This window comes from Malaya genurostris, chromosome 2 (genome assembly GCF_030247185.1).
Source record: "Malaya genurostris strain Urasoe2022 chromosome 2, Malgen_1.1, whole genome shotgun sequence".
Lineage (NCBI taxonomy): Eukaryota > Metazoa > Arthropoda > Insecta > Diptera > Culicidae > Malaya > Malaya genurostris.
Genome location: NC_080571.1, coordinates 280,653,291 through 280,677,794, shown reverse-complemented (window position 1 = coordinate 280,677,794; position 24,504 = coordinate 280,653,291). Strand labels below are relative to the sequence as shown.

Below are 24,504 nucleotides of genomic sequence, written 5' to 3'. Positions count from 1 at the left end.
TTGTCTTTGAAGCAGTTGCTCACATACAAATAGACGGCGCTCGACGTCCCTCGGTTTCAACTCGTACGGCACCAAATTTCCTTCTTTCTGAATCATGCCCAGGGCCTTGAGACATTTTGAAATGGCTTGCTGACTCACTCCCAACGATTCGGCAAGCTCTTCTTGGGTTTGGCACGAATCTTCATCAAGCAATGCTTCTAGTTGTTCATCTTTGAAGGTTTTTTCTCTTCCACCACCATGTTTGTCTTCGACATCGAAATCACCATTTTTAAAACGTTGAAACCACTCCTGACACATTCTTTTACTCAGAGCAGCATCACCATAAGTTTCGGAAAGCATTCGATGCGCTTCAGTTGCATTTTTTTTTTTCGAATTGTAACAGAAAAGTAAAACTTCCCGCAAATGGCGAGAATTGGGCACATAAACAGACATTTTCGAGCGTGAATAATACGAAAACAAGAACAACTGTCACTGAAACGGCGATGACAATTCGTTAGGCACTGTACACACTCACTTTAAAGGCATTATCATCTATGTATTTTGACCAGCCTCAGCCGGTACAGCCACCTATCGGAAAACGGCGGAAGCAAAGTTGTACACCTGATAGTAGCTGGGGCCAGGTCTGGAGAATACGGGGGATGATGGACCAATCCGTTCCGCAAAAGATTCAATTTCACCCTTGTTGTTTTTTCGGAACACGAAACTCGTCTTTTTCTATAGCTTGATGAAAATTAAAACGTTCGACACTATTATCTGTTATTCAAACACTAGTGGATCGATTATCATGAAATTTGGTGTTGGGTCATCTAGAGGCTTGTTCTCAACAAAAATATACACGGTTCCAACCCATGCACGTCTTTTCTGTGAGAGGCCCGGGACTTTTCTTTCCCTATAGTAATGTCAACATATTGGACCTAAAAGTGAGTTCGCAGCATTCTGCGAAAGATACTTTCATAAGTAGAATGTGAGAAGAAACACACTCATGTATGGTGTTGTTTTTATTTCAAAGAGAATCGTAGCAAAGCCTCTCTTATTATTTTGTACGGAGTAAAATTCGCCTAAGACTTTTCAATTGCTCGTGGAATCGTAGGGTCGGAATTTATTAGTTAATTGACTAGACATTGTTAAAGTGTAGATTTTGAAGTTGAGTAATTCCTTTTTGAATACCGTGCCGTAAGAAGAGTTGGCTGCATTATTGGACGTGACACCAGAAGCTATGTTCCATCGAGGTTCATCCAAAAGGTTGAAAATTAGATTCCATTCGAGTTGAACCAAGATACATCAAGTTGAATGTCCAAAGTGTTACTGGGAAGGCATAAAAAGGAGTAGTTTTTGCATTGTATTACCACTGGTGGCAACCACGATGGGGAAATCCTGTCCAGACTTGGTACTATTTTACGTCCATATATTTCAATCGAAATAAAGATTCACTTTAAATTTTGAGTTTGATTCGTTCTTATTATTTTTTTAGGTATCCATAAGTTTTAGGATGAAAAAAGGATTTTACATTCGATGGACAGCTTTATGATTTCGGTTTGCAGATTTTGGGAAAAAACGGAAACTTACTTCTTGATCCAATGATTATAACTATTCATAACAATTACAGCAACACTATTAAAAATAAAACAATAAACCAATTTTGATAAATAAACTCAGGAGCGCGTTGCGCATTCGAGCTCCGCCTCGGTGAATACTTTTTTTCGAAAATTTTCATTACTTATATCTTATTTATCAGTCTTTTTACCTATTTTTATAAACATACCTTATGATCAAAAAAGAACCGGAATTTTCATTTTAAAATTCCCGCGCTTTTCCAATCGGTAAACTTTTATTCTCTCAACGTTGGCAACACTTTTATACACATTCTGTCAAATTTTGACGCATATCGTACGATTAGTTTTTGTTTGGCGTCTATACAAAGAAATTGAAAAATTTTCGAGTGGCGATTTTTATAATGGATGAAAATTTAGAACAACGTGCGTGCATCAAATTTTGTGTTGCAAATGGTTTTAAGTGTTCCAAAAAGTTGAAAATATTAGAAAAGGCCTTTGGTGAATCGTGTCTAGGAAAAACACAGGCATACGAGTGGTTGAGAGAATAAAATTTTACCGATTGGACAAACGCGGGAATTTTAAAATGAAAATTCTGGTTCTTTTTTGATCACAAGGTACTTAAGTATGACTTAGAAGGATTCCAAATGACAGTAAAACCGAAGCACTAGCCATGCAACAGCTCAGTACATTTAGAACCGGCTGTAAAATCTGTTACAATAGAATGGTCAAATTTCTCAAAGGATTTTATATACTGCTATCATAGAAAATATAATGAGCGAGATTGACCAAAAAAACATGATTGGTGCCTTATTTTTAGATCTCAAAAAAGCCTTTGATACTTTGGATCACAGTATTCTCTTGGACAAACTTCAGTGCTACGGCATCAGGGGCATCGCGAACTCTATTATCAGTAGCTACTTGACAAACAGAAAACAATTCGTGTCCATCGAGGGTGACTGTAGCAATCTTACTACCATATACATTGGAGTGCCACAGGGTAGCAATATAGGACCACTATTATTTATTTTGTATATTAATGATATAGGTAATCTGCAACTCACAGAGACTCCGCGGTTATTTGCCGACGACACAGCTCTATTTTATCCTAACAATGACATCAATGCTATTATAAACTCAATGGAGAGCAATTTAAGTATTTTAGATCAATATTTCAGTGCAAATTTATTGTCCTTAAATCTTATAAAAACTAAATATATAATTTTCCGGTCCATAAGGAAAATAATACCAATTCTTCGTCATCCTAAATTGGGACATTATATTATTGAAAAAGTGGACTGTTACAAATATTTGGGTGTAACCTGGATTCACCATATTCAATCTATTAAAAAACATGTGGCATCCTACTGCGGTATTTTGTGGAAGGTCAAGTCATATGTTCCTAAGCGTGCACTTCTAAACTTTTATTTTGCTTACATCCATTCACAGCTCATTTATTTGGTATCGGTGTGGGATCGCGCCGCTAGCTCTCATCTAGAAAAAAATTTAAACTCTACAAAACAGTTGTCTCAAAATCATCTTCAATAAACCCCTACTGTTTTCAAGCTTATTGTTATACTCCGATAATACCCATAACATCTTACCTCTAGCATACTTATGTGATGTTCAAACATTACTGTTCGTTCATGATATCCTACACAACACCTCAACTCACCATAATTTACAGTTTCCAACTTTAACTCACTCTCGAACTGCACGTCGTAGTAACAACCTGCTTCGCGTTCGAGCAGTCACAAACAATGGTCAAAGAAGGATTCTTTTTGTTGGTCCAATAAAATATAACGCACTACCACTTGACATTCAAAGAACATCCAGCCGTGTCTTATTCGGGGCTAGACTGAAGTATCATTTTAACCATAGACTGAGTGAGATATTTAATTAATGTAGTTCCTTAATGTATTAATGTATTCCTTGTTTTACAAACTGTCAACAGTAATTCAATCTTGTATTATTATTTTTAGTTGACCTGTTTCATTGTGGATCCCTTGAAAGGAAATCAATTCCACTGGGATTCCACAATATTTATTAATAATGTTTAATTGCACATCCTGAAAATACAAACATCTCAGCGTTTCTCATTATATTTATTGTTACGTAAGACTTTTCTTTCAGTAGTATTTTGCCAGATTTTTTTTTTTGAGCTGAGATTAGTTTGCGTCCACTACCAGGGTGCTTCACAAATTGAAGCTCTTTGGTGTGGGGGAGTGTGGTGGGCATAAAAAATAGGATATGTAATATCACGACTTTTTTTTCTACGTCAAAATTCACCGCACATGTAATGCACCTTCGCCCTCTTTTCATATTACTGTTTGTCAACTACACAAATTTCAACTAAATTTCTCGGCTTTCCGTCGGTCGGAGACACAAACGGGTCTGAATTTGTTACCAACATTTTCTTAAACCTAAGCTCTTTTTTTTTATTTTGTTTCTAAGCACGAGATCAATTTATTATTTAAAAGGGATGAACAGAATCGTAAATTTAGCACCTAGTGCGCACGGTTTGGATTCAACATGACGTTCATTATCGTCATCCACTGTTATCATCGTTTGGAAACCCTAAGAAGATAAGAAAGTGTTTTTTGTGCGTATCTACATAATCATACCGATCTATTTGCAAACAATATAATATACGCGATTCGTACATCCATTTTGGTTTCGGCTGTTTCGTGAGTTGTATGAAATTCTGTTGTCAAACACTGCGAAAGCCATCGACTCCAAAAGAGTCATAAACTTAACATTTAAGTACGGCATACAAACACGCCGCGAAAAATTCCAACCATCATAAATGGGTCATACTGGAAGCAGAAGCAAACCTTTACGGTTAGGTCTGTTGCTTAGATCACAAACTCGAAGTACATCAGCAAAATCCAGCCGACGATCAACAAATGGCAAACGGAAAAAAAACAATCCCAAACGACTGTGCGCTATTTACCTGATTAGTCAGAAGTTAGAAGCGCACTCGGTTTCTAAGGGTACACAACGGTGCGCAACAATTGCCTAAGGTCCTGCGAGTCGTACGGGGTGGTGGTGTGCAGTCGTCGTTATGGTGCAGAGATTCCACTTGAAAAAGAAGGCGGCGGCCGCTTGCTGGCTTTGGTGATTGATCTACACGATTTTGCCTACCGTCGACACGTTGACGTTACCTGAAGTTACGGAGGCGGTGCGCAATCGTTGCAATTTTTTTTTGTTTTGCACTTTTTAGGTCACTAAGCAACAACAGATCACGATCGTGGCCTGCCGGGGATCTGCTAATTTTTTTGCTGTTGTCGTGAGGCACACGGATTTGTTTCTTCTTCGTTTTACATGAATTTTTCCAATCGGTTGAGGCTGCGGCGGTTACACTCTTCAATAGCCGACAGACAGCTAGCTGGACGACAAACAAAATATCTGTGTTTGCAAAAATTTTCACTTTCCAAAATGAACTAAAGCCTCACTGACGGAAATTTGAATAAACGGGCCAGTTTCGTTTTCACAGGCACAAAGCACACGCTCAGTTTAGTTGTTATGATGATGTTTAAACTTTCGCTTCCGAAAATAAATGAAACGAGGGCCGTATAGATGCACTCCGTACGCCACCAGTTCGTGAACGAACGACTCAAGAGACGGCGGCTTAAGTTGCGTTTGCGCAATCGAAACGAATCCAACGTGCGTGCTAACAGGTTGCTGTCCGAGCTGGAACTGTTTAGGTTTGGGGCCGCTCGAATGATTGCTACCGCTGCCGGCTGACTGCTTCGGCGACAATCGGCACAGCAAGCTCCCAAACCGCACGATCGCGCTTGGTTGGCGGTGAGATCGCGGCTGTGAAAAGCTCAAAACAAACCGGGAGCTTTGGTGAATGAGAATTTTGTTTTGATCCGAAGTTTTTTTCTGTTTCTCACGGCTACTACGCTACCGATGATGGGGTCGCTTCTGGTGGTAGTAGTAGTGAGGAGGCTTACGAGTTTTGTTTACGTTTCGAGATTGCTTGAGTGCTGCCTGTGTGGGAGTTGAGACCGATATTCACTACTTATCTCAATCAAAGGGTGTTAATCTATGGGCGGTCTTTCGTGTTTGAAACTTTGTTGAGTGTATTCATTATAATAATTGAAAGTTAGAAGATGATGGAAACGCTTCGTTCCTTTGGATTTAATTTATTGTCGGAGAATAGGGGGTCTTGTGGTTTGGCTTAGCCAAGCAAAACTTATTCTCATTTTAATCATAATCAGATTACTTCTAAATTGATTTCAATAACCTTTTCTTAAACTTTTCTATTCAATACTAACATGGTAGCCATTTGGTCAACTTTCTCACACAGTTATGTAAATCAACTAAACAAAATTTGATATCAACCACATTTCAACGAGTACTCTGAACACTGAGTTAAAAAAATCATATTTTACGCTTTTAGTAACATGAATATAGAATAAAAGGACGCAGTCGATACATGATACCGTACAAATTGACTAAAAATCAACATAAGACGTTAAAATCAACTGGCTTTTTAGGGATTTTTGTTATGGTATCCTCAAGGGTACGTTTCCAAGTGGCATTGACAGTTCAACATAAACTGCTAATGCACTGAAGAGTCGAAGACGAAACGTAAACACAAAATATCGATTTAGTTTGTAACGAAGTTTTCAGCATTTGAAAGCACTACGATCAACGATTTGTTTGATTTTATATATCAGTTCACTTTTACATCTCATCCGAGACGGTCGACACAATTCACCGCTTACGCCCGGAACGACAGAAACATAGAACAATCAGTTCGTGCTCGCATCTCACCCGACACAGTCGAAAATCGTTTACGGTCGAAACAACAGAAACAAAGACAATACGCCAGTGTACAATAGAGTGTACGGAATGGTCAAATACGATTTAACAAAACCTGAAACTTGGCGCCTGCAAGACCGAATTCAATTTGTATAGATTTCAAGCGTTGCAAAGTTAGACCAGCAGCAAATGAAATTGAAATCTTACTTAAAGAACGAATGCATCTAGACGCTAATAATGTAAGTGAGATTCAATTCAACAAGGCGTCTAACTGTGTGTACATTATGTTTAAACGTGAAAGCGATGCACTTGCATTCGCTTCGGTTAACAACGAGGTGCACAGCGTTGAGTGTGACAACATTAAATACAAAATCCCTGTGCACATAGTGGACAATGCCATAGAAGTACGCGTGCATGACCATCCCCGTTCGTTCGGGAGAATATGTCGCAGTACGGTGAAATCCTTTCCATCGAAAGGGAAGTATGGCGGAATTTTTTCCCCGGCATCCGGAATGGCATGCGAGTTGTGCGTATGCAACTACGTAAGGCAATTCCATCTTACATCATTTGTGGTCAAGGTGGGACACGTCCGTGTAAAACGTTGATTACCCATGAAAATCAGCTGGTTACATGTCAGTTTTGTGAACAACCTGCACACTACGGTAAACCTTGCACTGAAACTGCGAAAAAGACATCTTCAACCAAAGACAAGGTCAACCGTTCAACAACGAAAACTAGTGAGTGCAGTACTCATGTTACACCATCAAACTAACCAGCAACTGCAACCAATGTACAACGAGGCGCATCTAAAGCAACTAGCAACGAGCTCAAGACTACGAACAACAAGGAAAACGAAACGAAGACGGACACCAACAACAATACAACCGATGAGGCAATGGATGACGAGACGAGCCACGAACAAAGTGACCCTCAACCCTCGCAGGAGGGAAATGCAAGCTCTTCTCCTCCTAGAAAAAGAGTGACGATGAGATCCACTTCAAAAAATTTTTTATTAAAAAAATCGGCTAATTCGGCCACGTAAAGCTTGTACGCAAATAGGCCTGAATAAAAATATCTTTAAAAAAAATTGAACAATATCGGTTTTTTTTTATATTAGGTGTACAACTTTGCTTCCGCCGTTTTTTTTTCAAAATTAAAAGCTTTATTGTGAAAAAGTGCTTACAGATGTATTATTCAAAGTATTGTCCGTCGCTAGCGACAACTTTCTCCCGTCTATCCGGCAATTTTCGTATCCCGGTTCGAAAAAAGGAGTCCTCTTTTGACGCTATCCATGAAGCAATCCATTTTTCCAACTCTTCGAAGGATTGAAAAAGTTGATCTGCCAGGCCGTGTGCCATCGAACAGAATAGGTGGATGTCAGAAGGGGCGACATCTGGGGAATATGGCAAGACTTCCCATTTCAGCGTTTCTAGGTACTATTTGACCACTTTGTAAAATTGTAAATACACGAGATTGGTAAGCTATAGAACATTAATGCTATTTTGGTAGGTTTGGATTAAAACCTGGTAAAATATCATCTTTGGTCCCACAAAATCGATTTATTTAAGTGTGTTCGAAAAAACATTAGGCTTACTGCCCAAAACATGGAAAATATTCAGATATCGAAGACTATATCTTTCTGAAATCGTTATTAGCTTTTCAATTTCAGTAAATGATGTAATTATTCGAAATTTAATTTGTGCTAATGATGATCGCTAGAAAGCATCCTACGTATATTAGTAAAACAAAAGTTCACCATTTTTATTTTTTATCCTCATGTTTACCGGAATCAATTAAAATTCAACGCAGCTCTTATAGATTTTACGATAAATTATTCTTTTGCTTGGGATTTACTAAAAAAAATTTTGACTAAAAATGATTTCCACTTCGAGTCACTAAAATTCTAAACGTAGCGAAATACTTAACAATTTCTTTAAACTCGACATTTGATTTTTCTAGTTGGGAAAGAGTTGTACAAGCAATACTGATCGTTCAATAAAAATACATCTTTAAAAATAGTAACATCGACAAAAGGTTCGAAGAGGAATTCAAATTTCTTCTTGTCCTTATTTGATTAGCTTCTATTGGGTTGTAAACACAGCCTAAATATATTGTATGCATGGCTAGATTACAGGACAAGGCTTCTGTGTTTCCGTTGAAGAAACTTCTTTGAAGTTCTTTGAAGAATCCCTTAGAAATGCATACATTTGAAATAAAGATATAACTAGAAATAAAAATGCAAGGAAAAAATGAAATTGCCCGCTTCAGAAAACTTGATTTTTTTCTGAGTAGGGTAACGGTACCTTCATTCATTTCAGCTCCGTATCTCAATAAGCTGAAATATGGTGCATTCTGAGTGCATTCGTAATGATAATAACACCAGTATTATGCACAACTATGCCGTAATCTGATTTTTCAGAGCCGAAACAAAGATATTTCATCCGATTTTATCATAATTTGTTGATTGGTAGTCGCGTAATCCTCAAAATAACGTGGTAGCTCCACAAATGAAATGATTATTAGTACAATAACCCTATGTAAGATGAATACATTTCTATAGCCATAAATTTTAATCTTTTATTAGTCTGGATTATTCTAAACATAAAATATAGTCAAAACAAAAATTTTACAAGACAGGCTCATGCAAATGCAATTCTTCATGTAAAAACAGGTCTTGATACCAGATAACAAATTGCATCGTTCAAAAAGATTAAAGAATAATATCAACAAAGGCTATAGCAGGATAAGCATGTGAAATCTGCCCCCAAAAGGAATTCATATTGTTATACCACATTCGAAAGGTCATAGACTGGAAACAATTTTCTCAAAGTTTCAACCCTTTAACTGCTATATTGACGGAGCTAGGGTGGTTCTATTCATTTTTATTTTATTTGATTTTTGAAGAAACTGCTTCTCCGAAAAATTTTAATAAAATCAGGCATGTTTAAGGCATTATGGGGATGCTTTACAATTTTTTTCAAAATTTTTGAAGATGTATTTCTTTTATTAAAAAATACTAGAAAATTTTGAAACATATTTTTTCCCTCTTCCAATTTTTGCACCACCCTGGATTTTTTAGTGATAAATAAAGAATTTTTGGACATGTTAAAATGGTATGTTTTCATATTTTTTAAAAATGTGGACGACCAAAATATTTAATTTTTTCTAAAAAATCAATAACAGTCGACCATGCGTCCCCATTGAATTCTGAGAGAAGGAAACGCATGGTGCTTTATCTTAGCAGTTTCTAGTAGTAGTCGACCATGCGTTCCCATAAAGTTATCTTAAAACGGAAACGCATGGTGCTTTGTTCTAATAGTTTATGATGCAACTCAAGCGCAGGGCTTAGAAATCAAAGTAACGAAAAGAAGGAAATGAGTATCAACCTTTGCATAATACATACACGATCATACTTCGGGTACAACCTAGAAAACTACAAAGCGAGAACTTACTGGTATGTGGTTTATATATGAATGGTAGTAATATATGAACGTTGCGAGTATCACACATATGCAGTTCGGTTACGGCAGTCAAGAACTAGAGCGAGTGACTGTATATAATTCGATGATTCGATAGTGTTTCATGAAATGGTCAAATCGTTTTGCACTGTTGGGTCTCGTACAACGCGGTTTTCTCTTTACCAGCTCTGTACATTTCGCTAAATACATAGCGAGTTGAAACAGCAGTGAATTTATATTTTTCTTTTTTATATTGGTGTCAAACAAAAGTGGCCACTGATGAAGGTTGGAATCGATTTCTTAGAATTGTTTTTCCATAAATACGTTTATTTCTTAAGGCAATTTACATAAGTTGTTCTTCGCCGTAGCATCACTTTTACATAGAATTCTTATCCTAATATAATACTAATATAGTCACATCAATTTGAGTTTAATAAAGCATATTCCTCTTATTTTTTAAATATCATATTATTTAAACCAAACGATGAACTGCTATAAATTTTAAAATAAGCTGAAATTTTTATACATTTTGTGGTTGATTTCATAACCCACTTGGAGTTTTTTTTATCAGCACATCATTTTTAATAAAATTTTGCTATTGGATGAACTAATGGACGCAGTAGGAGTCAGAACTAAGACTAAAAAGGGTCAATTATTAAATTGAAACTTCAATTGTCTTTATGAAATGATTAAGAAGTTTCATGTAAGAAAGGTCACGAAAAAATTTCTGTAAATTATTGACTGTATTTTTCATTTAAATAGGAAATGGGATAAAAATGTTATAAAAATACATTGCTGTTTCAATGCACACATTTTCTCTCTGATTCTTTTCGTTTATTCTATAGAATTATCATCGTCACTTGGTAGCTGTTTTGATTTAAGCATTTCTGACAATATTTTCGCCGGTCTCACAATTCTGAATAAAAACCGAGCATAAGGAAAGGTAGTGAATAATGGCGGCCTCGTGTGAACAGCAACCAACAGTTCTATTGCCAATAACGCATTCACAGCAACGGCGCTGGATTCCCAAATATCCAGTCGAATTTGTAGTGTACTCGATATAGTACTTGTAAGCTTTTAAAAATGAGACTTATTACCGGCCCGAATAGCTTTTTTGTGATCTGTGTGTCTCAATTGGGTCATCTCGTGATAAAGCTTTAAATCCAAAATTTCTTGGCAGAACATCCTTTTCAAAAGCTTCTATTCCAGAGCTACGATATTCCGATACTTCTTGCTCTCGTTCCAATCCAAGGATTGATAATATTATCATATTAGAACTTCCCGTTCGCAATTTGAACAAAATTAGTAAAACCTGTAAAAACCTGGGAGCGTTCCTCTGAGAGTGAAAATCACTTACTGAGTTAATTATGTATTCTCAGATATTTTCTGGAAAATATGGAGCTTTCTACACAATATACCCAAAAATTAAAGAGATCGATTCAGCGAATCAAGTTTTTTAATAGACATGGTCGACAAATGCTTGATTTGAAATTATGCAAAGGTTATAACTCAAAAATGAAAAATAACGCATCACTATTTTTTTATATCTGTTGTTGTTTCAAATTTTAGAATAAATAAAAAAATATACAGCGCTCTCAGTCTACAAACCATGAAAACCATCATAAAGATATTCGATTGAAGTTTTCAAACACAAAACTCCAACTTTATCTTTATTATACATTTTTCCAGAAAACTGTACACATCCCTCGATAACATATCTTTATGATAACTTTTGACACTGTAATGAAATTTTCATTCTTTCTTTCATTATTCTTTCTTTACATCCATCAGCAACACGTAAAAAACTGACACTCGCTCTAGTTCTTGACTGCCATAACCGAAATTCATATGTGTGGTACTCGCGACGTTCATGTATTACTACCATTCATATATGAACCACATACCAGTAAGTTCTCGCTTTGTAGCTTTCTAGGTTGTACCCGAAGTATGATCGTGTATGTATTATGCAAAGGTTGATACTCATTTCCTTCTTTTCGTTACTTTGATTTCTAAGCCCTGCGCTTGAGTTGCATCATAAACTACTAGAACAAAGCACCATGCGTTTCCCTTTTAAGAGAACTTTATGGGAACGCATGGTCGACTACTACTAGAAACTGCTAAGATAAAGCACCATGCGTTTCCTTCTCTCAGAATTCGATGGGGACGCATGGTCGACTGTTATTAATTTTTTAGAAAAAATCAAATATTTTGGTCGTCCACATTTTTAAAAAATATCGAAACATACCACTTTAACTTGTCCAAAAATTCTTTATTTATCACTAAAAAATCCAGGGTGGTGCAAAAATTGGAAAAAATATGTTTCAAAATTTTCTAGTATTTTTTAATAAAAGAAATACATCTTCAAAAATTTTGAAAAATATTGTAAAGCATCCCCATAATGCCTTAAACATGCCTGATTTTTTTCAAATTTTTCGGAGAAGCAGTTTCTTCAAAAATCAAATAAAATAAAAATCAATAGAACCACCCTAGTTCCGTCAATATGGCAGTTAAAGGGTTGAAACTTTGAGAAAATAGTTTACAGTCTATGACCTTTCGAATGTGGTATAACAATATGAATTCCCTTTGGGGGCAGATTTTGCATGCTTATCCTGCTATAGCCTTTTTAGTTCAATAAAATATAATCAGTTGTTAAAATAGATAAATAGTTCGTCTTTACGCAAAAATAATACTTATGCATGTGAAAGATTAATTCAATGAAGCTTTCACTACACACCTTCTGAGCAAACACCGTAAAGTACAGCGGTAGAATACATCGTCCGCAGCTGTAAAGTACTTTTTCATCCGCAGTAGAGTACATTTTAGTCCGCAGTAGAATACTTTTTTTTCGTTGGCGGTAGGAAGCTACAGTACATTTTTGAAATCTACGGGAGTTTCAAGCAGCAGTACAAGGCCGTACCATCAAGAAACGGTAGAATGAAGTAAAGCAAAATTTGTTTCTACCTGTACCGTTCTGATCGTCGCTGGTACTCTCTCTGCGGTAAATGTACCATCAAGCAGTTGTAGCAGGCTGTAGAATTTTGAATGTGTAGAATATACAAGGATAAATGTATTCTACCGCTACCGTTTGCATCCCTGGTTATGTGTCCTTAGCGCCTAACGGTTACCTACCAACAAGCGTATTTGCTTCAACTGAGTAAAACTAAAAATATTGTATACATTCAATTTCATAGAATGGAAATTAATAGAATTCGCTAATAACAACAATGTGAATAGTGCACACACGATAACGTAAAGTACAACATACTAGTGTATGTGTCCTACGCTAGCGATGATTTCATTCGTCGAACCATGTGGCTGAACGGTGAGATTCTTTCCATCGAAAAAGGAAAAGGTGTGCAAAGATTTTTCCCCGTATTCAAAATTACGCATGCGCTCGAAAAACAAAATTATGCCTCCTTATGTGACATTTGGTCTGGACATACGGCTCCCAGGAAAATTGTTAGTCGCCTACGACAATCAATTGGCTAATACAGCTAACAACGAACCCAATGCCTGGAAAATAATAATTTGATAGGAACACCCCACAGTGATGGGTGAATATTGAACCATTGCCATGTTTTTTTTTTGCTTTGGTTCTTAATACACAAAGTCTTATGTATTGTAATGCTCCATTGATTCCGTAATGTAATTCTCAATCGATTCCGATTTCGATGTAGCAATACTGAACATGTTACAAAAGGCGACATAAATGACCATTATACCAAATGACCATGATGTCAAATATCCATTATGCCAAACGGCGTTATGCCAAACGGTATTTTGCCAAACGATTTTATATCAAACTTCAGTCTTTCTTGTTGTTGAAAAACGCTCTCTCAGCACTTTTATCACGTTGTCAGTAATTGATTTTGCCACATTCAACAATTTCGTCAACGTGCGAGAATTTCGGATTTTAGTGATGCACGAGCAAAATTTTGACTCGTTGCTGCTCTTGCTCCATAACTGAGGTAAATGCGCCAAAATCAAGCAGTAGGTTTTACTATCTTTAATATAAGAGGTTTATACGTTACACATTAAAAATGTTCGATGAAAACAATACGTCAAATTGATGTTGACTATTTTTATGTATTGCATCAAGTCCAGAGTGGTACAATTGGTAAGAGTTTCCCCCGGATTGAAGAAGGTACAACTTCGTGTTTTTCCGGAATCAAATGAAAATATTAAAGTTATTCACCAACTATTATAAGCACTGCATGCCCGACGTTACGGTGGTTTGAGCTACTGTTTTTCAAGGCTGGAAATATAGTCTTGTCGATCTTATCGGTTTGGTTTGTTTTCAACGATTGGAGGTGCCATAATAACAGCAAAGAAGACATTTTGATTGCATTTATCTTCATAAATGCCATCAGGAACGATCGAAACGTCGAACATCATGGGAACCATGGAAAATTTAAACTGATACATCAATGATAGCTGCAAAAAACAACACAGAACAATAGGGTAATTTTAGCATCAATTTCTGACCCACAAGTCCCATTCATTTGGCTGAAGCAAGAAATCGCTGGAGATTTCGGAATGCATTTGCGATTCTGACAGTTAAGTAGTCTCAGCTCTAAGGGAAACAAGTGAGTTCGATTGAGTTGGACTGCTCTGCCATCAGTGTCAAGTTAGTAATAATCATGACCGAAATAATCGATGTTATTGTACCTCAAACCAAAAAAAAAGACACTTCCGTAGAAATGAGGATACAAAAGACGTAACCAACAAACCGCAGTTTTTCTCTATCTGTTCAATTTTCTCGGAGATGTCGCAACCAATTTAGACAATCCTAAACTATCAGATCATTGATCAAGTTCCAAAAACAAATGGTAGACATTTCCGGTTTTGGAGATATATTGGTATAAGTGACGTAACCGACAAACTGCACTTTTTCTCTATCCGCTCAATTTTCTCGGAGATGACGCAACTCAATTTTCTCGGAGATGACGCAAACAATCTTAATCTCGTATGAAAGCTACTATCACATCATTGATCTAGTTCAAAGAATAAATGACAGATATTTTCGGTTTTGGAGAAATAATGGTATAAGTGACGTAACCGACAAACTGCATTTTCTTGAACTCAGTTTTCTCGGAGATGACCGAACGGATTTAGGCTATCTTAAGCTCGTTTGACTTGCAAGGCTAATGGCGAACATTTCTGGTTCCAAACATATAATCGTATAAGTGAAATAACCGACAAACCGCACCTTTTTTTGTACCCACATACTTTTTTCGGAGATGGCTGAACTGATTTGGTCAAACTAAGGCTCATTTGCAGTTACTGTGCAGTAACAGATTATGATAAAAAGGTTTACGGAGAGAGCATTTCCGGTTCTGAGTGGTTAAGCGTACAATATGGTCAGACTACTCTAGTTCCATATAAAGAATCACTAAACTGTGCAGAGTGCAGAGACAAAACAAGAAGATTTCATAACTATTTTTATGATTTAGATATTAATGATCCCTACCCAAAATAAATCGACCAGTTTTTGTAGAATACATATTGAGCGTTGAAATTTACATTTATCTCAGTATTTAGAGTTAGTGTCGTTCATTTACTAGCTACTATGAAGTAATGATTTGTATAAAAATACAACTTGAATTGAACTAAAATTTTTGCAGTAGAGGTATTTTTTATATTTTTTTGCTAAATGGTCTAACTTATTGAAAGAAAAGTCAAATGAACAAAATCTCACAGAAAAGATGTTTTTAAAAAAATCGTCCAGAGGCAAAACTCGAACATGTATTTTTAAGCATTCCGTGTGTATTTCCTAGTAGGCAAACATTGAAAACGCGGTCCGTCTTTAGACGAATTTTTGCTCTTAAAAACATCGGTTCTTTGGGTTCCAATTCAATAATTTTTTCAGTCTGTTTCCTTAGGCACTACAAATAAACTTTATATGAGCATTGTACACTGCTGTACAGCAGCTAAGTTGCTTAATCCTCATTCATTAACATATAGTTGGGTATAAAACTAATCGCCATAATAATACCATTAATGAACAACTTCTCCCTCGTATCTCAAACCATCGTCGTTAACTCTACGATACGGCTCCACTACTTTCGGTATAATTTACCGTAATCTCATGACTTTATTTCGAAAGAAGAAGAAATAAGCTGCTTAATATGGCGTCAACGTCGTAAAATAAGTCATTTTCATTTAATTAATGCTGCAGTGCACAAACGTGTGCACGCATGAGCTCATCTACTTTTCTCGTTATATAACAATCATTGTCGCAAACATAATCACATGCTGGTTTAAAATCATAAAACACTGTTGCAGTGAACCGTGAGATAAAAATGGTATGAGTTGCTTGAGAAGACAAAAACAATACAACCTTGGATAGATGCGATTGTGTTATTTAATTTCTAAGAAGCTATTTATTCATGTGTAACACAGCATATTCTCAACTAGAAAGCCAATTGACAAACGCTAAAAACTCCTCTTACACGCATTGTTACGAAGACATCTCGCAGCCGGTTCATCTCATCGATAATAATTTCCAAATTTGGTGGAACGCCTACAAACGGAAATCATGCCTCGGGAAGGTGACTTTCACGGCAGTTAAATCATCAGAGCGCCAAAATTGAAAGAAAAAAGAAAAAACAACAGCTTCCTTGCAACCTTACCCTCTTGGCGAACTCGGACCGATTTGGGCTGTCCGTAATCTCGAACGAAATCTACACACGCCTCTCGCGTGTACGGTGAATTCGATTTATTCAGAAAATCGATCATGTCTCCTCCGTGAGCCGTTATTTCACGATCGGCGTCAAAGATATGATTGCGATTTTGAGCGGGGTCAAGCCCCAAAGTCAGCTCGACAGCGGCGACGTGGTGTTTTGAGAAACTGCACGCAAGGGATATGGCATATGTTTTTGTCTGGTTCTATTTTCAAACCCCTCCGATGGCGTCATTCGAGTATTTGTTTTGGAAATGTCGCAGTTTTGGTTTGTTGTTGTTTTCGTATGATGAAAGACATTGCAATCGTTGTGAAAGTAAACTGCGTTCGATATGCATCAATTGGTTTTGGGTGAAGGTGAATGGCACTGGCTGTAATATTTTTTTCTACGAGAGAAGTGTTTAAATCTGAAAAATAATTAATTTTCAATAGAAAAGTTCAAGGAAGACGAATTGATCTTTCAATTGATTTATGTATGCTTGTCGATGTGGTACTACCACATATTGTAGCATACGTTGTCCAGCTGCTTGGTTGTTCCAGGACACTTCGCTTTCATTAATAAGCAGTTCATACATACGTTCCAAGGCAGTGTTGGAAAGTTAGCAATTCCACTCTCCCTACACAATGCGGTTTTATTGGGTACCCTGATAATCCTTCCAGGTTTCCAAGAAATGTAGTTAATGTAACACTGTTTTTCAATCCCATTTTTAATGCATTATTTTCATATTTTTGGTGCATACCACCCTGTAATTCCGGAAGCGGAAGTCGAATTTAAATGAAATTCATGAACTTTGTATTGCACCATGAGACCTTCCATTTGAATTTGAGTTTGTGAAAATCGGTTTAACTATCTCCGAGAAAAGTGAGTGACTTTATTTTCACATTTAGGGGTTTTTGGTTTGTACGTAAAGTACATACTTAGTTTCGATTTCTTCGCTTTTCGCCTTCGGCTCATCAGTGCTTATAGCAGTTCAAATTGAACCGCCATCTCCGCCTAACAGCTCAATTTGAACCGCTAAGAAGACGCAAAGTCCACACAATTTATGTGACCCGAAGGCGAAACGCGAAGAAATCGAAACTAAATATGTACTTTACGTACAAACCAAAAACCCCTAATGTTCAAATTCTGCGGCGGCCAGTAGTCGGTCGTCACTCGTTTTTGTCCGAGACGTCGATAGGATATGGCACCTAGTGTCATATTCTTAAAGGGTCAAATAAATTGTGTGGACTTTGCATCTGCTTAGCGGTTCAAATTGAACTATTAGGCGGAGATGGCGGTTCAATTTGAACTACTGTAACCCGCATGGGCATGGCTGCCAGATGGCTGACTAAACGCTGCCAGCGGGAAAAATATGGCTGGCAGACATTCTGGTTAGCGACTGCCTCACCGTTGCCAGACATACAACTCAAACGATACAACCGTATCCACCAGGACTTTTCCACATCGAAATCTTTGACATTCTCAGTGAAGGTGAAAAGATGAAAACGCTATGCTTTGCAAAATTGGATTTGACAGCTGTCACTGACACAATTTTGGTAGCCGTCTGGTGGCCATGACTGTCCAGGTAGCCAAAAGGCCATGCATTATTTTCACATTTTTGGTGCATATCACCCTGTAATTCCGGAACCGGAAGTCGGATTCGAATAAAATTTAGGGAGCTACAAGACTTTGATTTTAAGTTCAAGAAAATCGGTTCAGCCATCTCCGAGAAAAGTGAGTGCAAAAAACATTTATTTAAACAAAGTCCATCGGACTAATGTCTAAATGGACTAACAGAGTGGGAAAAAGCACATCTGAGTTGAAACATATTTATGTCATTCTTAGATAGGCATAAAAACCACTATCTTTTAAAAACAATCACAAACATTTACATGATAACTACTTAAAAACTTGAAAAGTAGTACAAACAACTTATGACAAATTAAATGATATCAAATTATCTATAGTCAAATTATTGCAGATCGCTTGATTTTTTCAACGAAGCGGCGGGAAGCCTCTCCAAACTAAAACAACTCTTCTACTGCAGTGGATGTTCTTATGCATGCAGTAATTGGTTCGTTGAATCCGAATACAGTCTTATGGAATCTGTGCTGAAGCAGGTTTGTGTTACGCAGTGATCTATTCGGTATTCGGTATAAGGCCATAAAGTAGTTCAGGAGCATCTCCGTTAATCAAGTTAGCAATTATCAACGCCTGTTGAGTTTTTCTACGTCGCTGTAACGAGTCAATTCCCAAAAATTGGCATCTATCTGAATATGGTGGCAAGTTTACTGGATCTCTCCACGGTAAATTTCGTAATGCCATACGAACAAATCGTTTCTGCACTCGTTCAATTCTAAGAGGTTCCACGATACTTGATGCGGATTCTAGATTACCGACGCATTTTCGAGAATTGTTCGGACGAGTGAGCAATACAATGCTTTAAGGCAATGCGGGTCTTTAAAGACCCTTGCAATATTAGCGATGGAACCCAATTGACGTGTAGCTTTCGAAACGATGAACATCGAACGTCAGTTTATCATTCAGCTGTACACCAAGACCACACACTTGATCCACTCTAGAGATAATTGTACCATCAATGTTATAGTCAAATATGACTGGAGATGAAATCCGATGAAATGTGATGACTTGGCACTTGGCTACACTTATGATGAGTTTGTTTTTTCCTATACCGATCGGCGGCAATCATCTACAGTACGAACAGTAAGATACAGTTTTAAATCATCTGCGTAGACTAATTTACATCCAGCTCCCAAAAGCAACACCACATCGTTGAAGAATAATACAAATAACAAGAGTCCTAAGCTACTACCTTGTGGGACACCTGATTTATTCGAAAACTCGGATGATGTGCTGTGGTCTATTTTCACGCGTAATTTCCTATCGAAAAGATATGAACCCAACCAAGATACGAGTTGCAATGATAATCCAAGGCGAGATAATATGCGAACAAGTATTTTATGATCCATTTTGTCAAAAGCAGCTTTGAGATCGGTATAGATAACATCCATTTGTGTTTTAGCTTCCGTACTAGTTATGCACTGGGATGTGAAGGCTAACATTTCAAACATTTTGTGTACTGGACAAACTGAGTCGAATGGTATATGACACTCAGCCTTCCGTGCCTTGGTTAAAAAATAGGTTTTCAGTGATTGAATAGTCTTTCTATATGAAAAAGACAAAACATAATAATTACTACCAAATATTTTATAAAGACTATATGTGCGATAAACATTAGAAGTTTTATAATAACTATAGTAAGATAGTAAGATCACAGGAAACATATTTTTATACCTCATTAATGTCAGAATTCTGGACCACCTTTCTCATAATAAGGCCTTTCTCATATTATCATAAATATATATTACTTAAACATTATCATGTATTGTTTCTTGGTATTTTCTTATGATAAAGCATTTCAAGAATGTTTTATGAAGTTTTCAAACTATCGAAACAAAACTCTGGAAGTTATGGGCCTTTACCTATTCTTATCTTATACTGAGAAGAGGCCACAGACCTACCTGCCCTCTATTCTATAGACAAAAACTTGTTTTAAACCACCTAGTTGTGTAATTATACCTTTCTCATATCAATCATACTATCATGTATAATACTGTGATATTCTTCAAAATATTTTTCTTCGATTCTTGAAGGAATAACCGAAATCGCTTTGTTTAACCGTCTACTGATAATGACTACCGACTGGAGCAATTTTGATGTTGATTTAGATATTTTTTGCGTATTTTGTTTAAGTGATGGTATAAAATTTTAAACACATTTCACACTATAATTCCGGAGCCGGAAGTCGGATCAGGATAAAATTCAGGAATTCCGTATGACACCACAGGACCCTTAATTTAAATCTAAGTTTGTGAAAATCGGTCGAACCTTCGCTGAGAAAAGTGAGTGAGATCCATTTGGGGAAATATGGCTACTATTTCCGGTGCCTCCGGAATCGGAAACCGGGAACCATGATAGCGGGAATTAATTTTTTGGCTGTCTACTGATAATGACTATTAAAAGGGGTAGTTTTGAAAAATGTTCAAGTGTTTTTTTTTTGCCCATTTAAGTGATGGTATAAAATTTTTAACACACTCTACCCTATAATTCCGAAACCGGAAGTCGGATCCTGACAAAGTTGTATATAATCATACGCCCTATAATTTTAATCTAAGTTTGTAAAAATCGGTCACGCCATCTTTGAGAAAAAATAGTACACATATTTTTATTTTTTGCACATTTTCAATCAAAATTCAAAAATTTTGTATAGGAACATAAGACCTTTCATTCGACTCTAAGGTTATGAAATCCGGTTCAGCCGTTTCTAAGAAATTGGAGTGATTTCCGGTTTGGAGAACACGATCACTTTTTTCGATACTTCCGAAATCAGGAACGAAGATCTGGTATACCCAAAATCAATGTATTTGGTCATCAACTAATCAAATCTGTCCAATTCAAGAATTATACGGCTATTTGAATGTATTTGATTGAATTTTCCGTGTCATGTAAAAAACCACGTCGCTGAAAATGAAATTTGTATACTTATTAGTATGTAATTCCGGAACCGGAAGTCGTATCCGATAAAATTTGATAGGATTATATGGGGTTGTAAGACCTTTCATTTGAACTTACGCTAGTGAAAAATGTAAGGTCTTTGATAAAATCGATTGCACGTTTTTAGTTCATTTTGCACACGTAACTCCCGAACCGGAAGTTGGATCCAGATGAAAATGAACCAATGGGACTACAAGACCTTTAATTTAAATCTTAGTTTAAAAAAATCGGTGGAGCGGTCTCTGAGAAAATCGAGTTGACTTTTTCTTCATTTTTTTGCACATTTTATCCCGTTACTCCCGAACCGGAAGTCCGATCCAGGTAAAATTCAATAGCACCTTATGGGACCAATAGACCTTTCATTTGAATCTAAGTTTGTGAAAATCGGCTCAGCCATCTCTGAGAAAATCGAGTGCACATTTTTGTTACATACACTCACACACACACACACACACACACACACACACACACACACACACACACACACACACACACACACACACACACACACACACACACACACACACACACACACACACACACACACACACACACATTTGTTCCGAAACGTTTTACTTTTCGTTTTTCGTTACTTTGGGGAGTTTCTACAGCTACAAAATGACGGTTTTTTCGTGAAAACAAGAAATTCAAAATATAAAAAATTGGGGTCTACTACAGCTCTATGTTGCTTTGATTTTTTGACCTATGATAATTTTACGCTGAGATACAGTGGACACCGCAAATCATGATTATTCAAACGCTACACTATTTCTACACCGACTTCAGGAATTTTATCACATCCGTATGTCATTTCGTCGAAAATATCGAAAATAACGCCCGTTTCGATCACTTAACATCGTTATATCTGGAATATTTTCCTATTAAAAAACGGATAACCTGATTTTCCGGGGTTCAATTCAATTATATTTTGTAAGTTGAAACAAAAGATTTACATTTACATTTACATTAGAGATCATTTTAACAGAGGTTTTTCTGAGCAACTTTATAACCTATATGAGTTAAGCCGAGGCATGGTAATAGTTTAAACAAATTGAACTTAACCAATGATGATTTTAGAATAAAATAAATATTCTGAGTAAGGATATATAATACAAAAATATGACACTGAAATCACATCCGGCTCTAGAAGCAATATAATTTTATCAAATCGTGACATTGGAAATAACGCATAAAAGGCCATTTATTAGATCGAGAACTATCCTTATAGAACTGACTATTCGTTTAATGACTCAAAGTTCTAAAAAGTTCTAAATCTTCGAGCAAATATGGTCATCCTAAATTAGAATTTGCCATTTATCACGTTGCTTCGACTTAACACACCCCGTTCTAACGACAATCGTAAATAAATGCAGTTAAAAAAAACCACCCCATATATTCTCCATCCGCGCTCACAAATTGCAAACGATTAGTCATTCCTTGAGAAACGGTGCACAAAATCGCACAAATTGTAAACTGCGTCATCACCGTATATTTCTCACGTGATGATGCGGTGATGGTTCGATATTCAAAAGTGCCACGACTCCCGAGCGGAGCGATAAGTGATCATATCATTCCTCATCCCTCCCGCCGGCTCTCAACCGGAACTCAATCATTAACGTAATTATTTTGCACTATAAATAATATAACTTTACAATCCCACCTGGCAGCAGTTTGGATTTGGCCAAATGTCATCCGAAATCGACGGCCCCGGGGGTCCTATTTGTTCGGGAAAATTCGTTGTTCTTTTACGGCGGAAGACTCACAGGCGGAATGGCTTTTAGCGCCTCGAGCCGAACGACAGTCTTTCCTGTTTGTTTTCTGGTAGCCAAGATTGGACAAAATAGAGAATTAAAACAGATGAGATGCTCTTCCTCGGGTTGTTATTAGTTAATTATCTCTTATTCGCCCGGCTCGCACCAGCTGTAAATCAGCTTTTTGTCTTTGGCCGGAGGCGGACGGCAAACGAATGAAGTTTCACGCTTGCTTTCCCGCGCTTGCTGCGCGCTGGTGCGATTATCGCAAAGTGCAAATTCATCATTTCGGCGGACGCTGATGTGGGACGTTTTCCGCTAACAACATGGCAGTTCGTATGCAGTTCAATTGTAAATTTTATGTTAATTTTAAAAACAATTTAACATTTCAAGAAATTTGATTATTTTCATGTCAAATAGTCACAACTGTCAGAACAGAAATGTCGACAAAACCACGAACATAATCGAAGTTTACCAGCTTTTTGGTAGTCGTTGCATCGCCCATGAGCCCAACTTTTTCACGTTTCATCTTCGACTTATCTGTGCATTGGCAGTTTAAATTTACCTGACATTGCCACTTAGCAGTTCAAATGAAACCACTAAAAAGAGTAGCTTAAATTAAAAAAAAAACTTAACGTTTGCCTAGCGGTTTGAGTTTAACTGTTAAGGCCAGGTTCCTAAAAAATGCGTTTTTCTTCTAAATCCACTTATTGTTTAAACAATATTCCAAAATTATACTTTTTGACGGATAAAAATATATATATTAAACTACATAAAAGCAAAATGACAAACAGCTTCATATTCGGTATAGAATTGGCTATGGTCGGAACCAGAATGAAAAATTTCATCTAAGAAAAACAAAATGACGTCCATTTTTCGATTTTCGACACTTTTCGGCACTTTTAATTGTTAATAATTGTTTCCAAATAATATTTAATATTTTTTGTTGTAGTTCCGACTATAGAAAGACATCTAAAAAGTAAAATTTCGTTTTTTGAAATACGAACGATATCCAGTTGAAAAAACGTTGTTTCGAGAAAAAGCCGAACAAAGTTTTTATTCGCGACTAATCGTGTCTGGACGCGCATCGTCTTCTCTTTTTTTTCTACCAACTTCTCGGTCGCGTGTACTTTCGACACTAATTTTATATCATTTCTTAGAGTATTTTACGGGAAAAACATTCTTTCGATTTTTTGAAAATTGCTTGGAGAAATCTGGTCTGGCAGTTTAGTTTGAACTGCCAATACACTAATGAGTCGAAGACGAACCAACCAAGAAAAAACTGAAAAACAACTACGCGCAAATCGATTATCTATAACACAAAAAAAGATTTGATTTTGTTGTTGTTTTGATTGAAATTTGAACCATTCGCATTTGAAGTGAGCTACGGCTACGTGCATTGGGAGAAAATGGAAAAAATCATTTATTATGAGTTACTTCCATATGACATAACACAAAATTCGGCTGTTAACTATCAACAACTCCGCCGTTTTAAGCTGGATTGCAGAATCAGAAACACCCACAATAGACACAGCCAGAAGCGTTGTCATGTTTCATCAGGACAATGTTTGGCCACATGGGACTATACAAATTCGTCACAATCTTTCTTGTTGGAATCCAATAGATACCTCAATGGGATAGGAGCTTTGAAACTATTTCTCAAATAGTAACAAATTGTACAACAAAACTACGCATATTTTTTGCCTAAATCGGACAACCCGGAAAATGTTAAAAA

The 24,504-nt window shown here is 36.7% G+C and overlaps 1 protein-coding gene across 20 annotated transcripts in view; it reads right to left on the bottom strand.

Annotated features, from left to right (window-relative positions):
• Positions 1-24,504, bottom strand: part of LOC131430278 (restin homolog) — a 272,670-nt gene that overhangs the window by 234,707 nt on the left and 13,459 nt on the right. For 2 of the 20 annotated variants that reach the window (XM_058595124.1, XM_058595126.1), the window contains exon 1: positions 4,504-5,298. The exons of 17 other annotated variants lie outside the window; for them this stretch is intronic. The gene's annotated coding sequence lies outside the window, so the exon portion shown is untranslated. Of the gene's footprint in view, positions 1-4,503; positions 5,303-24,504 lie in introns of those variants that run through there. One more of the 20 variants, XM_058595128.1, reaches the window with a different exon arrangement.